The 17004-nt window shown below is 35.1% G+C and overlaps 1 long non-coding RNA gene across 1 annotated transcript; it reads right to left on the bottom strand.

Annotated features, from left to right (window-relative positions):
• Nucleotides 1-1436: 1436 nt before the first annotated feature.
• On the bottom strand, nt 1437-4223 carry LOC108615234 (uncharacterized). Its single transcript, XR_016270331.1, has 4 exons — nt 3779-4223; nt 3003-3719; nt 2155-2684; nt 1437-2030 (listed from the first exon to the last, which is right to left on the bottom strand). It is a non-coding gene; the product is annotated as an uncharacterized LOC108615234 (long non-coding RNA).
• Nucleotides 4224-17004: the final 12781 nt, after the last annotated feature.

Here is a 17004-nt window from a genome sequence, read left to right as displayed (position 1 = left end):
GAAGTAAATTTAAAATGCCGATTGAAGATTTTTAGAGAGATCTACGAAATAGTATAGGTAGATTTCTTAGAATTTTGATGCTGTAAATAAAAGTTTAGTTTATATTCAATAAGGTAATTTTCTACATATTGATTGCTTAAAAAGAGAGTCATAGGTAGGTACGTGACTTCATAGATTATTCCAATTATGAACATTCATCCCGCTCTTCAGCTTATATATTCCTTCAAATTTAGATCTACATTTAAATGTATTCATTTATCAAATCCTTGTGGCAGTAGTTTCATTAAAATTCTAATCCAAAATAATTTTGCTTAAGCCCTTCGCTCCACACATAGCTTAAGAAAGGATATTACAAGCGCTCTGATTTATGGGCTGATATATTCCGTGGCTGCAGGGCGACTGTTGAGTCGCTTATGCCCGACGCAATATTTATTTTTGTTTGAAAATTTAAATCCGCACGCATTCAGATTTCTGCCTTTGCTCAAACTCCTGTTTGCCTTTTCCTGTTGCTGTTGCTGTTTTATTATCCTTTGCTGGCACTTTTTTATGAGTTAAGCCAGACGCGGCTTATCTATGTGACAATGCGGTAGGCACCCAAAGGGGCGGGGCAACCACCACGTGAGTGTAAGTGTGTGTGTGTGTGGCAATTGCTTTTATTGCCAGCCTACCAGGCGTCGCAGCATTCATACCCAGCCCTGCCATGCCACACTCCGTTTTACCCCCTCGCCAGTAAATTTCATTCATAAATAAATTAAATAAAAATATTTTTTCAAGCCGCAAGCCATGCAACAATAACAAATAAGAAGCAAAAAAAAATGCGAAAATGTTGAGCGGCAAGAAATCTGCATAATGAAGCGTAATACGCAAATGGATGCGAAGTTCCTGATTCGGAGTGAGGGCGGCGGCAACAAGCTGAGGCGCCCTCTATAGATCTCGCTGGTGGGATTGGAGGGTTAAGTGAGGTTTATAGCCCGCCACGCTCACAATTGAATGATTTAAGGTAAACAGCATAATTATGCAGAAAATCAAAAAGAGGCATGAGCAGTTACGGCTGATTTTCTATAGCTTTAAAGATGCCAAGAGACCAGCATGCAGAGTAGTTAAGAGAAAGAGAGAGAGAGAAATATCCGAACCATTACTTCCCAGAGAATTATACAAATATTTCAATTATTGGATTTTGTTGTTTGGGAGTTTTTCGACAAGTCAGTGACTTTTTGATTTGAAAGGATCTCTGCTTGCCTTGATACCCTGCCTTTTACTGTAAGCAAGCAGAGATATTCTTGAGTCGATTAAAGATCAAAGACTAAAATCTTGCAATATATATTTTTGAATATCGTGATGGAATGCACTGATAAGTTCCATTATATTATACTAGCTGGCCCGGCAAACGTTGCATTGCCCTCTATATTATTTCTAGGTAAAAAATTGTTGAAAGCTATGTTGTTCAGGTTGGGATACACTGATAAATTTATTAATCGGATTTTCATTCAAGCACCTTGTTGTAAACGACATTCTTCGTTTTTTGGTCGGGTGCAAGAACAAATAATGCGGATCGTTTGCCAACACGTGAGCATGCCACGTACAATTGACCATGAGAAAAACACGCATTTTCTAGATTGAGGCCACAAATAGTCAAAGATTGGCCCTGTGACTTGTTGATCGTCATGGCGAAGGCAAGACGAAGCGGGAATTGAATTCGTTTAAATTCAAAGGGCATATCTGTTGAGCTCATCGGAATCCTAGGAATAAGAACTTCCTCATCTTTAAATTTTCCTTTGAGTATCAACGCGTGAATCACATTGCTCATCAGTTTTCTTATCACCAAACGCGTTCCATTGCACAGTTTTGGTTGGTTTAAATTTCTAAGCATGCAAATCATGGAGAATTGCTCTTTTCATAGCTGTGTTCATTTCTTGACGCCGGTCAAGTTGTTCTTCCATATTGCCCATGAAGTATATTTGCAAGAATTTTTGCTGTGCATCTTCAATAGGTTGCAATGATCCAATGCGATGGCAAATCTGGCCTTGAATCTTTAAATTCAAAGCCATAGTTATAGTTATATTTACAAACACTATTTACAGAAATCTAACAAACTACATTATTCAAAATTTTTTTTTGGCAGTCATAGAAAATAAAATTTTTAACGTAAATTACCTTAAATATCCGTCTCCAATATTTTCCGCCCCAAATTATGTCATTTGGAAACAGGCATTGTATTTTTGAGTGTTCGCTAGAAAATGTCGTGATTCTAGTGTTTCGCCATAAAGCAGGGAACGCAATGGCTATGGTGACCGCTAATGGCAATGTCACTTTACCACTAAGGCAGCACAAACCGGGCGTTTCACCAGCAAACTTCAATGCGCCACAATGCTGGCAAACAACGTCCATTGGACCAATGCAAACTAAACGATTCAAGCTGTAATCAATGGTGCAATCATATCGAAACGCTGCTCGATTCAAATCAATCCTTGAACCATTTCTTATTGCCATTTCACGGGCTGCCTCTCTTTGAGAAGCACGAATTAAGGCCCTTCTTCCCTGGGTACTAACGCGGAGCCTTTCTCGGGCGATTTCTCGCTCTTCGTCAGATAATTGACTCGCGCTATTCCGTTGCCTAATTGCATTATGGGTCCGCCGGGAAAGATTAGATCTTCTAGGACGCGGCATTTTTATTAATAGTAATACTGCCCTCGCACAAAACCATATAAAACAATCGAGAAATATAAATATAAATAATTTACACAAATTTATGTTTGAGACAAACAAATACCTGAACTTTCGAGATATTTAGCTTTTGTAAAAGTCCAAAAATACAATTTTTAATAATTAACTTTTTTTTTTTAATTTCGAATTTTGAATTTTGAATTTTTTATTTATTTTTGATTGTTAGGTTTTAATCTTTTGATTTTTTTTTTAATTTTTGCAGATTTTTGATTTGAAATATTTATAAAGTTTAAAAGTCCGAAATATAAAAAGCCAAAAATACACTTTTTAATAATTACCTTTTTTTTTTTTTTAATTTCGAATTTTTAATTTTTATTTATTTTTTGAACAGTCAGGTTTTAATCTTTTGATTTTATGCAGATTTTTGATTTGAAATATTTTTCCTTTTGATTTGAAATTTTTTTTTTTTTTTTTTTTTTTTTTTTTTTTTTTTTTTGAATAGTCAGGTCTGCTCGAGGTCAGGAGACCGTAGACTGACTGACTACATTTGTTTATTTACTTCTACACTATTGTCAAAACTGTCACTGTTACCAAGCCTACTGGGTATAAAAAAAATTTGAACATTTGGGGAAAAAACCGCGTTTTTCAAGTATTCGGCAAATTTTTTCAGTATTTTTAAGACCCTATACTAAACTCGTTGCGGAGACAAATCCAACAAATCAAAAACCATGAAAATTGGTTCAGCCCAAATCAAGTTATAAGCAGTCTTCACTTTTACACAACTTTCTTTTATATATATAGATTACACTTATGATATATACATATATAAATTTATTTTTATATAAATACATATATATAATTTTTTTTTCTTAGCTGTTATTGAGGCTGCTCGTGCTTGTCAGCATTTTTCGTCTTTCCTTGAACTGAGATTTTAGTAGTTGGTATTGCTTCCTCAATTGGTCCGCTTTTTTTTGAAGTAAAGTGACTTTTCTTTGCAGCCAATGTTCCTTCCTGCTGTCCACTTTGGCCAAGTATATATCAGCTTTGTCTATTTCCTAATCAACAATTGATAGTAACATAAATTAAATATAGAAAGACTTCAACTAATACTCACATGTGCTTCTTTTGTTGCGTTCACAAAAATCATGGAGAATACAAATGACCAGACTATGAAATCCTTGAACATTTTATAGGTCCAATTCTTATAGACTTACGTAGTCGAAATTGCAAATAGAACTGAATAGCCGGGCTTGTTAAAAACTCTCTCATAATAGAGCAATTAAATTTTACTACCGGTAATCAAGTTGAACTAATTAATTCGAAAAGCCTTCTGAACAGTTGGAATCGCATCAACCTTAGATTCTGCAGAATGATATATTGAAACGTATTGAACGTAACATATAGAGCTGAGCTAAATGCCAAATCGGAACTATAGATCTCTTGGAGTTTAGATAAAATGCAATACAATCGGATGAATTTAGCTGAGCTAGTTTATGGCTGAAATCGATGTGAACTTATAGGTTAATTTATTGTGTTTATGTTTGTATTGAGGTAGTTAATTCGCTTTACTCATTCTGGCCAGCTGTGCTTTTAGCCCTTTAATACGCTTGTTCGCTTCGATTAGCATTGTCTTGAGAGAATTAATTTGATTATTCATTTTGCCTGCTTTGTTTAAACGGCGTTCGTTTTTCTTCTTGGTTTCGTCTAGTTGATCGAGATACATCTGAATGGCACCCGTCGGCTTGGGTCTCAGTACTATAGCCATCTATGGAGAATTGATAACAAAATGAACTGATTACACAACGATTTCAACAGCTACTCACTTCCTCTGCCTTGGCTGTTTCCATACAGATACAGCAGCAGACAATCGCCCAGACTACAAAAGTAATCAACATTCTACGATTTTCGCGCTTATAGACCAGCATCTTTAAGGCTTCGAATATAACTAAAACTGCTTTTCAAACGAGTTGCGATTGCAAAAAATCAACTGTCTAGAATAGAGCATTTAGAAATGGACTAATTGTAATAAAGTTGAACTAATTGTTTTGAAAAATCATGTGATAAGAATAAAAAATTTATATGTTATACTTACATATATATTTTATTGATATACATTGAAGGAATGGATTTTGGTAAGCTTATGGTAAGTTTATTCAATATTTAATCGCATACAATTGATTAGCCGAATTTTCTAAAATTAAACATTAATTTACTCCTTAAGTGAACGAGCTGTGTGGAAACCGTTCATTTTCACGCTGCTTTTGTTCTAGCGCAACCATTTTATTTATTTATTTATTTATTTTTTTTTTTTCATATTAATTATTATACCCTGAACCCATTGAAAATGGGAAATCAGGGTATAATGGTTTTGTGAAAAAGTATGTAACGGGCAGAAGGAGGCGTGGCAGACCCCACAAAGTATATATATTCTTGATCAGCGTGACGAGCTGAGTCGATATAGCCCTGTCCGTCTGTCCGTCCGTCCGTCCGTCCGTCCGTCCGTATGAGTGCGTCGATCTCAGAAGTTATAAGAGCTAGAGAGCTGAAATTTGGCATGCATACTCGTGAGTACCATACGCAGTACGAGTTTGCTTTATTTTTTCGATAAATCGTCCGATAACTTTTTTATCGAGAATAATCGAAAAATTGATTTTGTTTTTTTAGCCTAATTTGAACATTTTTAGACCTGGAGTCTTCAAATTTGCGTTGTATATAAAGTTAATCGATACAAAGATTTTGTCATTTACAAATTTTGGATACCACGCCCCCTTCTCCCCCAAGTTGTAAAAAACGCATTTCAAGTACTAGAGACTTGGGCTTTGGAATGTACACACATATTCATCATATGATTACACTCTGAAAGTTTCATTAAGATTGTGTGTCTACAAAAGACATTATTTGACAAATAAATTCTCATAATATTGCCCACACTGCAGCGCAGCCCAAGCGCAGTCGCTGCTTACTGCGCAGTTAGCAGAGCGCAGGCTTATGTCTGCGTATGGACGCATGTGTATGTATGTGTGCATAAAAGAGGTGCAGAATAATTAGAATATCAGCTTAGAGGGTTCAGGGTATCTCCTAGTCGAGCAGTCTCGACTGGAGCTTTCTTACTTGTTTTTAAAGCTGAACTAATTGATTTGAAAAGTGTTGTATGCATGAATTTTCAAATTGATTGATAAATTTATAAATAAGGATTATATTTGGAATAGTTATATTTTAATTTGTTTCAAAATACATAGCACTTTTTGCCTTAGCTCGTATTTTGGAATAAATTCTGGAGCTTATTTATTATAATTTATTCCTTTTTAACTAAAGTCGTAGCTGCGTGGGCGCGATCTATGATCAGTCTTATTGTCATCTAGTATATGAAGCAGAAAATTGATACTTTTTTGCATAGAATTTATGTCAGATTGAAGCAAAGTGATTTGTTTACTATATGCGTCTAACTTATCCCTTTGCTGCTTAACTTGTTCTGCTTTTTTGTTGACGTTGGCTTTATAATTCATGGGATAGGTGACCTGTAGTAAACGGAAAATGGATGTAATATGTATTAAGAGAGATATTTCATATAACATATTTCAATAACTCACTCGTGCATTTAGTGTTTGTACGAAGATTATGGAGAACATAGTCAACCAGGCCATTAAATCAATTGACATTCTCCTACTTTCCTGTGTATGGACTAGCTTATTCAAGAATTGAAATATAACTAAACTGTTAAGAAATAGCGTTGTTCAAAACACTTTATGCTCACTCACAAAGTGAAAGAGTATATACATTTTTTTGCTGTGTGTCTTGATGGATGAAAAATAGGTACACTATGGGCGTGGCAAAAAGGAAAACAATAATAAATTTATCCACAACAAGATTTTGCAACCACATCTTTAAAATGCGAAAATTTAGTAGGACCCCCTCTTCAGATGTAAAGAACCAGAATTTGGAGCCTAGACCAGTATTATGCAGTCAGTAGAATTATTATTTGCTCTTTAATAGGGCATTGCGAAAGTGAATAATTGCAGCAAAGTTGAACCAATTGATTTGAAAAGCCTTTAATGCATCAAATAATAATTCCTACTAAGATCTTTCCTATTTTAACATGTGTTTGCATTTTATTTATTTATTTAACAATTAAATTAATAATAATAAAAATAATAATAATAGTAATTTAAGCTGTAATAATAATATTCTTACCTTCTTTTCAATTATATCATTCGTCACCTCCGACAAGTGCTCTCCCTCTCTCCCTCTTTCTCTCTCTCTCTCTTTCTCTCTCTCTCTCTCTTTCTCTTCACTTTCACTTCTTATTTTCAGGCACCCCAAAAACAATGAAGATTTGTAGCATTAAGTTCAGCGGGCCAACTCAATGTTTTGCATCTGAAATATATTCCATTCCCTGTAAGGTCTCACTGCCCAATAGAATTCGATATGCCCATTGCTGAATCGTTCAGATTTCCCTGTGCCTCGGTGGCAGCATTTGTTTGGGGCGTGTTAAAAGTTAAAATAAATCAAAGACCCATAAATTTTGGCCTCTTTTGGCAATATGGGCAATTCGATACGTTCATCAAATGTAAAAGGGTTCAAGCGATGCGCGTTTGCTATCTATCAATAAATGTCTCTATATATGCCGGCCCGGAAACACCCACCCATCCACATACATACATACATACGTACATATATACATATATGTATATAGATATATTTTATCAACAGCATCAGACGACGCATACTTTGGCCCCTTTCAAATTTAGCACACTTGTCAGGCCAATGGAACAAACAAGAATTGAAACTTGAAAAGGCTCACTGGAAATACCCTTTCAAAGGTATGCTTAAGTAGATTTGGTATAAATACTAGAAAAGTTATGAATTTTCTACAGAATGAAAATACGAAAAATTAAATAGTGAAATTTTTTTGAATTATGTTACATTTTTATTGGAAAATTCAAAATCAAACTTTGATTAGCAACTTAAATATTTTAAGAAATATATTTATATACATATTATCGATTTGCTTGTCAGTGTGTATTTATTTTATCTATTTTTTGCGTACAAATTAAATTACTTAAAACATGTATCTTTATATATATAAATGAAAATAAATATATGAAATACATATAGAAATAAATAATATAAGATATTTGTAATCATTGTCATCAATTAATTCAAAATCACTTTTTTTTTTATTATTATTTTAATGTGTAATAAAATATTATAATTATAGCTGTGATAAATTAAAATTAAAATTAAAATTAAATATAAAAATATTTATTTATATTCTTCCTATTCTTGATTCAATACCGTTGGCTACACTCTTAAAAAAAATTAAATAAAATAAAATAAAAATTATCATATAATAATTAAATATGTTACATAATTGCTCAAAAAATCAAAGTACTCCCTCTCGATAAGACTCGCGCAATGCCCCTTAGCCGACGCACCCAAACACAGAAGCCGCCAACTGGGCCGGCTTATGGAAAATATGGCGCAAAGGGGTTAAATGACGTATGCATTGCTGCTATATTTCTTTGCTTTGCTCTCTGGCGGGTCGCGGCGGCAGACTCTGATTTGCCTGCCGATGTCTCAGTTAGCAAAGTGAAGTGCCAAATTTATCAGCTGCCTGGACTGCGTTTGAGGCTTGCGACTGGCCAAAGGATTGGCCCATAAGTCTTCGGCCAAAAATATGATCAATAACGGTCGCAGTAGAGTGCAGCTAAGAGTAAACAAATGTGGGGTCATTTACAGTTTTCAGTGCTCCTTAAGTCCAAAAGATTAATCAAAAAGTCAATTGTAAAAGTGAGAAAGTCTAGTGAGTTACACAGTATTTAGGGCAGAGTGCTCCAAAGATATAGAAAAACCGAAAAACTCTATCAAGTAGTCAGAGATTAACTTAACTGTTATAGAAGCATATTTAAAGTTGATAGTGTTGGAAAAAATACAAAATTAGAATTATTCGTAATTGACCTAATATGATGACAATTTATAGCATAGCCTAAATTTAAATTAAAAATTCTTTAGATTCAGAATTTTTTGCAATTTAATTCCTCAAAAAATTGTTTTCAGTGTATGCCAGCTATAAATAGGAATGCTACACCTATTAACCGTAAGTTAAATTGTAAATGTCCGTAGTTAGTCTGACGGATGGCCCCGAAGTGGTCTGCAAATATTTCATTTAAATTATAAATAAGCAAAAGTTAAGTAAATAGCAAATGTGAATAACCTTTCGGACGAATGTGAATAGCCGTTTCTTGACGGGGTGGAGTGGAGTGGAGGCTGCAATAAAATATATTGTACGATTGTCTGATTATCAGAGCAACCGCAAAACAATTTAATACTAAAACCCAAACCACATGCTCTGGCACGCGCATCCAGTTCCCCTTTTGTGCGAAAACCCAAACTCTCGCGTACGGACGACCACATGCATGATAAATGCACAAAATCTGCAACAAAGTGTTGGAAACACGCACTTTCTGTGTGGTAGGGGTAGGCTATTCACATGGGGTAGGGCTACCTTCCCTCTCCCTCACTCCATCTCTCTCTCCCTTTCTCGCCCCTTGGGGTTTAGTATTACAAGCTGAGGCCGTGTGCGCTGCGCCCTTTGACAAATGGCACAAACGCATCGAGTTACAAGAGTTGTCGAGGCTCAAGATTCGAAGATTAGTATTGAAGTATTGTGCCAGGGTTACCAAACAAATTTGTGTACTACAATATCTGCCAGGTAGAAGTAATAGAGGATGCAGCGGATGAAAACCTCTATAAAAATAATAATAATATTATAATATCAGAAAAACCAGCTATAGAAATGCATATCGAACAATGCACAATGTGGCAAAAGGATAATGTCGAAAAGCCATTAATATGCCCGGAACATTAACATGCTGTTGTGACAGGCAGTCAAATAGGCATAGAATGGTTTCGGCCCGGTGGATGAATTATCAAACAAAATGGAAAAAGGTGCAGGAAATGCAAGCTGCAGTCCTCCAGCCGTTTGTCCTGTCAATGGACATGCAGCGCCTGTCGTCTGTCGTCTGTTGTCTGTCAGTGGGGGAACTTCATTTACATGGAATGCAATAGATCGATGCATTCTTAGAAGCCGTTGACATTCCAGCCGCATAAATCAACAGACACTCGGTCAGCGCGGCGAGGGGTTGCGGGCTAGCCGCTTGCCTAGCCTTTGAGACTTTTGTTATTACAGATTGCAAAAAGGAGTTGGAGTTTGAGCTGCAAATGATATTGATACGACTATGAGAACTCAAGTATTTAGTGTTAAAGTATTAGGGGTTAAAGTCCTTCGACTAAGAGTGAAGTAGATTGTGAAATACAAACATAAATAAATAAATATATAAATGTAAATGATGAGCTACCTAGTCGTTGAGACTTTTGAATAAATGAGGAATAGATTAATGTATGTCTAAAAATTTAATTAGTGAATGCAAACTTAACATTACATTTGTAAAGACAGCCGGTGTAAGCTACACTGGGCAATCCGTAAAGACTATCCTCAATTTATATAAGATTTCATCTAGCTATGACTTCACCAAAGATTGAAGATTGTGAAAGGTAATATATAAAGCATAGAGCAGAGCCGGCAAGCTGGACATAGAAAAATATAAATAAATAAGAAAATATTATTTAGAAATATAATAGTCAAATATAAAGAAAGACGCTATAAATAGCTTTTAAAGGAATTATTAAGAAATTTTTAAAGGCTTGAGTCCCTTTTTGGCGGTTTCCTAATGTTTCTCTACCTTTTAACTTCTGCTGCTATATGTTTAATTTCTACATCATTTCCCATATTCAGCTTATACCATATAATATATCTCTTTCTGTACTCCGCCCATGATTCTGTCTTTCTCTCCGTTTCCCTCTCTAAAACATCACTCCCGAGTTCTACGCTCTCGTTCTATTCCCTTCTCTCTCACACTGCCTCATTTCTATCCTCATTTTAATCCTTCTCGTTCTTTGTATCTGACTGTGTTTCTCATTCTCTCCGATTCTTTATTTCTTACAGACTTTCACTCTTTCCTTGCATCTCTTGCAACTCCACACTCCCTCTCTCTATATGTGTACCCCTAAAACTGCACTCACGTCACATATAGACTTTAAACTAAGTTCTGTGATATTATCCTCATAATTCGAAGAGATACGCTAGCCATTAGCAAAGTCTGTTGCTTGTTGACCCGGGGATTAGCAATGTTTGCCAACTTTGAATCTCGGTTAAGTCCGCAATGCAACCACAAAATCGCATAAGCACAAATAAGCTGCAGCTCGCGCTGTCTGAACCAACGCCATTCGAAAATCCAATTTGATAAATAGAAACCAATAAATGCAATAAAAAGCAAGCGAAATGAGCTCTAACCAAATATTTTCGCATTTGCGCACAAATTTAGAGCACAAATTAGCAATATGCCCGAATTTATGAAATATGGGAAAAACGTGACAACAATAATACGATACGCAGGCCATCCGAAACCGACCCACACACCCGGAACATTAACCCCAGCAAACATTTGTTGCAACTGCCCTTCAAATGCCGAATGAAAGGCAAAAAAAAAAAAAAAAATTGAAAGCAGAGAAAAACTGAAGAACAGCTGAGTAACTAAAAATGAAGCCAATATAGAGCACAGCTATGATTACAATAAAAACTGGGCTCGGTCAGTGCCACAAAAAGGGCTGTATGCAGGGTGGCTAGCGCCTGGTAGTGGGAGGGTGGGGGGTAGGGGTAGGGGTTGCAGCAGGCGTTGCGAGTGTCATAAGTGCATAAAATGTTTTTGTGTTTGGCACAAAAGCGAAGCGAAAAGTTTAATTTTCTCCAGGGCGCACAACAGTGCCGGGTAACCAAATCCGTTTAGATCGAAAAAACATAAAGAACAACATTAAAAGGTGATTGCAAGCGGAGATAGATAGACTGATAGATGCCCTGGAATTGTTGGTATATCTAAGCAGTGATCTAATAAATATTATATTATATTAAATTATATTAAATCATTAATGTATATGCATATATTTATAATTCTAGCAAGTGTTAAATATTTATCTCTTTGAACTTGGCATTTATAAAATTTAAAATGTAAGGATTTTAATTAAAGTTATTTTCCATGGATTTTCATAGAAATAAAAAGCTTTTGCCAAAATAGGGCTAAGAATATTATATGTACAAGTTAAATTTTCGTTGGTCTAAGGATTGCTGAACTCATGCAGCTCAAGAATATATTATTAATTTGGGAATGCTCATTAGGATAAAATATGAGGTGAGAAAATTAAGTAAATTTTACATATGATATTTACTTACACATCTTAAGATCTCCAATCTCTGCCATACGCTCTTTACACACACTTCCTAGGGTATGCACAAAAATACAATAATAAATGTAACAAATGACGCACACGCTGTTACACTGTGCGACTGCTCGGGTGGGTTCGCCATACGCAACACGGCACTCGGCACTGGGCCAGGGCCTGGGCGTTTGCAATTTTAGATGAAATGGCCGGTGGCGCTATATGAGAGCCAGATATCGTTCCTATATATGTGTACACACACTTATTTGACTAATGTCTTTAATCAAAAATTACACACGTTGCAGACGAGAGAGAAAAGTGAAAAATTGGCAGGCTGGCAGTCGAGCCATGTAGAGCCCATGCCTTATAAGAAGGGTAATGCGCACGCTGTAATACTTGCGGCTTACAAAAATTTAGCATTTCATTAGGCAGTCGTATAACCACCCCCGGCAATTGCCGTGCCACCCTATACTCTTAATATTTACTAATATTGACAATACTTAAAGAATTTTTTTTATACATATATATATTTTTTGGCTCGCAAAGCTGAGGGCGGCCAATGGGCCATGGTAACCAGAAACTTTGACATATTTATAGTTGACAATGGTATAGGGGAAGGCAAGAGAACAAAAAAAAAAAAAAAACGAAAACAAGAATTTGTAAACCCAACCTTGACAATTGTAAAGTGGTGGATGGGAAGCATCTATGGCCGGGTTGGGAGTTGGTGGTGGCCCTGCTTTTGGGATTTACACAATATTTTTCAAGTGCTCGGTAAAGCGACCACCGCTCGGGTCCCCTGGTGACTTATTAAGGGTTGCATTTAGCGGGCTTTTCTGTCATTTTATATGCAAATTGGATTAAAAACGAAACGCGCCCGCCGTACACACAGCAACGCATTTCCACAATCCACAATCCATATCTGTCCAGTCGCATTTTCTGCTCCACGCGTTTACTAAATTAGCATTCATCTTATTGGCATATAATGCCATAAATAATGTTGCCGCTGCCGCATCGTATAGTGCGCATCGTCCTGTACAATTCCTCAATACGGTTTATTAACTGGGAAATGCTTTTGATGTCCACGATTTTCATTGCGCATTTCAGTTTAAAATTGTTGCCTGGCGGGTGGTTTTTGGGTACAAATCCCTAAGTCTATCAGGCGATTAGATTTCCTTTATTTATAAATTTGATTAGACGATGTGTTTTTGGTTGCTTAGCTATTGTCGCCCAATTATATATTGAATGATGAGTCTATATAGTTTGATAGACTTGATTTTGAAATATATTTTGAAATGGAAAATGGAATTAAAAATAATTATTAGTGTTCAAATGAAAACTAAAATAAATAAAATATTTATGCCTATACTCATAAAATAATCAGATGTAGACTAATTTTAATACAAATAATAATGCTTATAAAAATACGAATACTAATAATGATAATGCTGATTCTTCTATTAATGAAAATACTAAATACTAAATTATACATATTCTAGTAATATTATTACTAATACTAAACATAATACTTAACTATTACTAAAAATACTAATACTTACGCTCATAATAAATACTAATATTAATACTTAGTACATTCAAATACTAATTCTAATAATTATATACGTAAAATCCTAATTGTAATACTAAAGCTAATACTCATAATAATGATGCCTAATACTACTACTAACACTAATACTAATACTAATAATAATAACAATGCTGATACTTATACTCATACCATGCATTATTAAAATGATAATATTAATATTACTACTAATAATAATACTAATGCTTAAAAGAATACAAATTTGATTAATAATACTAATTTTTCTAATTCTTATACTAACTATAATAAATTGCTCTATTTTTTTGTTAAACTCTATAAAATATATATAGACAATGATAAGGCAGATATCCTTAATGACAAACAATTCCGTTTATAAATAAACTCCGATCAGCTGTATAAATATGTCATTAAATCAGATTTGGAGCTGTAATTGGGGTGTTGGCTGTGTAGATGAATAGAGCTATTTTATACGCTATGAAAATATAGTTTTATCTACTTGATTATGGTCATCAGGGCGGCATATTATTAACTTAATTTAACAGTAGCACGTATCATATTTATTTGGTATTGAACCATGGCACATTGACAGCAATTTGTGTGTACCTAAAAAATGATAGCATAACTATAAGAATAACAAATGTGACTATGTGAGTTTCACTCTCTATCTCTCTATATATGTGTGTCTCTGTCTCTTTCTGTTCACTGTGGTTACCTATGGAGCTGCTTTCAGTTGGACTATTAAACTAATTTCCAGTTGTCATTGACAAGCACGCACACGTCCTGAACTAGGACTAGGGATTGGACTGAGGGTGGAGGGCTTGGGCTGAGGTTGGCGCTGAGACTCTGACAGGGAGGGGCAGGCTGCTTCTCAAACAGGGCACAGTCACTGAGAGGCCTGTGCAGGAGAAAAACATTTCAACTATGTTAAACTTGGCTGCTAGCCGACTCCAATCTACAGCCTTGTAACATCCTGTAGCCCCCATTCACCCTGGATGCTGATGAATGCTGCTGATGTGTCGCAATTGCCTCTGCCTGCCAATTCCTCCGCCTGTCAGCCTTGACTTGCAAATGAAGTTGACTTTGCTGGCACGATGCTGCTGTGCTAGCTGCTACCGGTGTAGCTACCTGAGCTACCTGGGCCACCTGAGCTACCTATGCCTCGTAGGCATTTTTGGGGGGCCCAGTGCCGATGCACAAATTCCATATTTACTGTCAATGTTAATTGCTCCGAATTGCACTAAAGTGTTGACTTTTGTGCCGCACAGGAAACTTGCGTTCCACATGCCACACACACTCACGCACACACACACGCAGATGCTGTTCGTGTGTGCCTCGTAGCTGACTCATGACTGTTGCAATTTGGTCAACTATTTAATGACAAGCTTCGTACGTATCGGGCAGCGCTTCCAATTATGCAATTGTTTGCATTGGCCCCATTTCGAGTGGATATCTTTCGAAATGTTTTTACTAAAACGGCATTCCAGCGGGAATTTTTTGTCATTTATGAAAAGCTTTCAACATACAAAATTGCCAGTCTTGCAGTGTTTCATTATTAACTTTTATTAGGGCCTGCGTCGAAGTTGTTGGAGCAAGTTTTGAGTTTCAGCTAATTGTTGGTTGCTTTATTTCATTTGATTGTCGATAAATTGTTATAGGTAGTGCAAAAGGTTTAATACTGAAATATTCAATTAAAATGTTATGATTTTGCAATTTATGCTATTGATATCATGTTATAGTAAGTAATAATAAAAATGTATTCTTGAAACACAGGAAAATAAATTTTCATGGCTTCTTTTATTCCATTTATCAATAATTGATTTGTATAATTTGTATTAAATACTATTTATTATATTTTATTAATTTTAGTAATTATTTATTATAAACATATTTTTATTACCTAATAATAGTCTTCTAAATAAACTATTTGATTTACTTAAATTATTACAGCTTATGTAAATAAAACAAATAAATTATAACAATATAATATAAAATGAAGTAAATTTTGTATATTATTTTTTATTTATTAAAATTAATATCTGTTTATTATAATAATAGCTAGTGTATATGTTTGCTACATTCATCTAAATTTATTTACTTATTTTTTTTTTCTAATTAATTCTTTTTTTATATATGTATATGTATAATAAAATAATTTGTATTTTAATTAATATGTACTATATTTAATTATATTTAAAAAGTAAATTCAATTGTTTTCTTAACCTTTCTACGCTCCATCCACAATCCCTTTTAAGACTCACACCCATAAGTATCAATTCAATTCCCATTTAATTAACCTACACATACACATATATGTATTTAATCCCGTGGCCTTTGCCAACTTTCACTTTCAATGTATTTATTTGTTCAATTCCTTCTTCCTCTTTTTTTTTTGCGCTGTCTTGAGCTGTCCCTACAGGACGTAAATAGACAATGGGGCAAATGATTTCTAGCAATTCACACTGAGCTGAGCTCGTTGCTCACTTACGAGCGATACTCTCGCCCGAGCATCATTTGCTACTTAAGGCGGCAACACATGTCGGCTTAAGCATCCTTTTCCTCTGGCTCAGGGCGCAGCTTGGGTTTCAGGCTCTGAGATGCAGAGACTCAGAGTTGGTTAAAGACATGTGGCGCACATTGTCATTGTCATTGTCATTGTCAGATGTCGCCTTAGTCTCGTCTTACGCGCTGTGTTAATTATACTAATTGCACTAAATCACTTGAAAATTTCTGTGCAGGCCCCGAGAAAGCAACAACAGCAACAACAACAACATCAGGAATATAGTCAATGTGTCTCGTTAAAAAATAGCTGAAATTAGGGCGTGTAGCACTCCATCTCCAGGCTAGGCTCTGTGAGAAAATTTGTCGTAGGAAGCGTTGGTAATCCTAGCATTTCGGCATATTTTTCACTCTGTTTCGACTTTTTGTGTTTTTGCCTGGCATGTGGTACCTCAAAATAAATTACGAAATCTTAGCTGGGATACTTAAAAAGCAACGGCAACAAAAATCCAGCACATTTCTTTCTCTTGCTTCAAAAAATAAAATAATTAATGGTAGATGCCTCAGGACTAATGAAAACGCCTACAGTTTTTTGGAGGTGTTTAGAATACGGCTTTTGGGCGGCGGGCACTAAAGTATTGAGGGGATTTTAAATAAATTGTTAAAGTTCAAGAAAAGACTGTGGGAGACATGGGAAATTTGACAGAAGTTTAGTTTTATTTTGCTTCTTCTACAACTCTCGTTATTCTCAGCGGGTTTCGGTTTAACATAAATTAAAAAAAAAAAAAAAAAAAAAATATTTTATTATTAGACAACAAATGCTATATTAAAATGAAATCTAGGAGAGAATTGAGCATATTTAATAAATAAATTGTTAAAGTTAAAGAAAAAACTTTGGGAGGCATATGATATATAACTGAAGTTTGACTTCAATATGGGCTATGAGTCTATGAGTCTTGTAATTCTCAACCTATTTCAATTTGATATAAATTATTAAAATGTTATGA

The sequence above is a fragment of the Drosophila arizonae genome, chromosome 5, assembly GCF_054131065.1.
Source record: "Drosophila arizonae isolate 15081-1271.41 chromosome 5, UAZ_ARI_1.0, whole genome shotgun sequence".
Lineage (NCBI taxonomy): Eukaryota > Metazoa > Arthropoda > Insecta > Diptera > Drosophilidae > Drosophila > Drosophila arizonae.
Note: the sequence above shows the minus strand (reverse complement) of the source record. Positions and strands in the feature narration are given on the sequence as shown.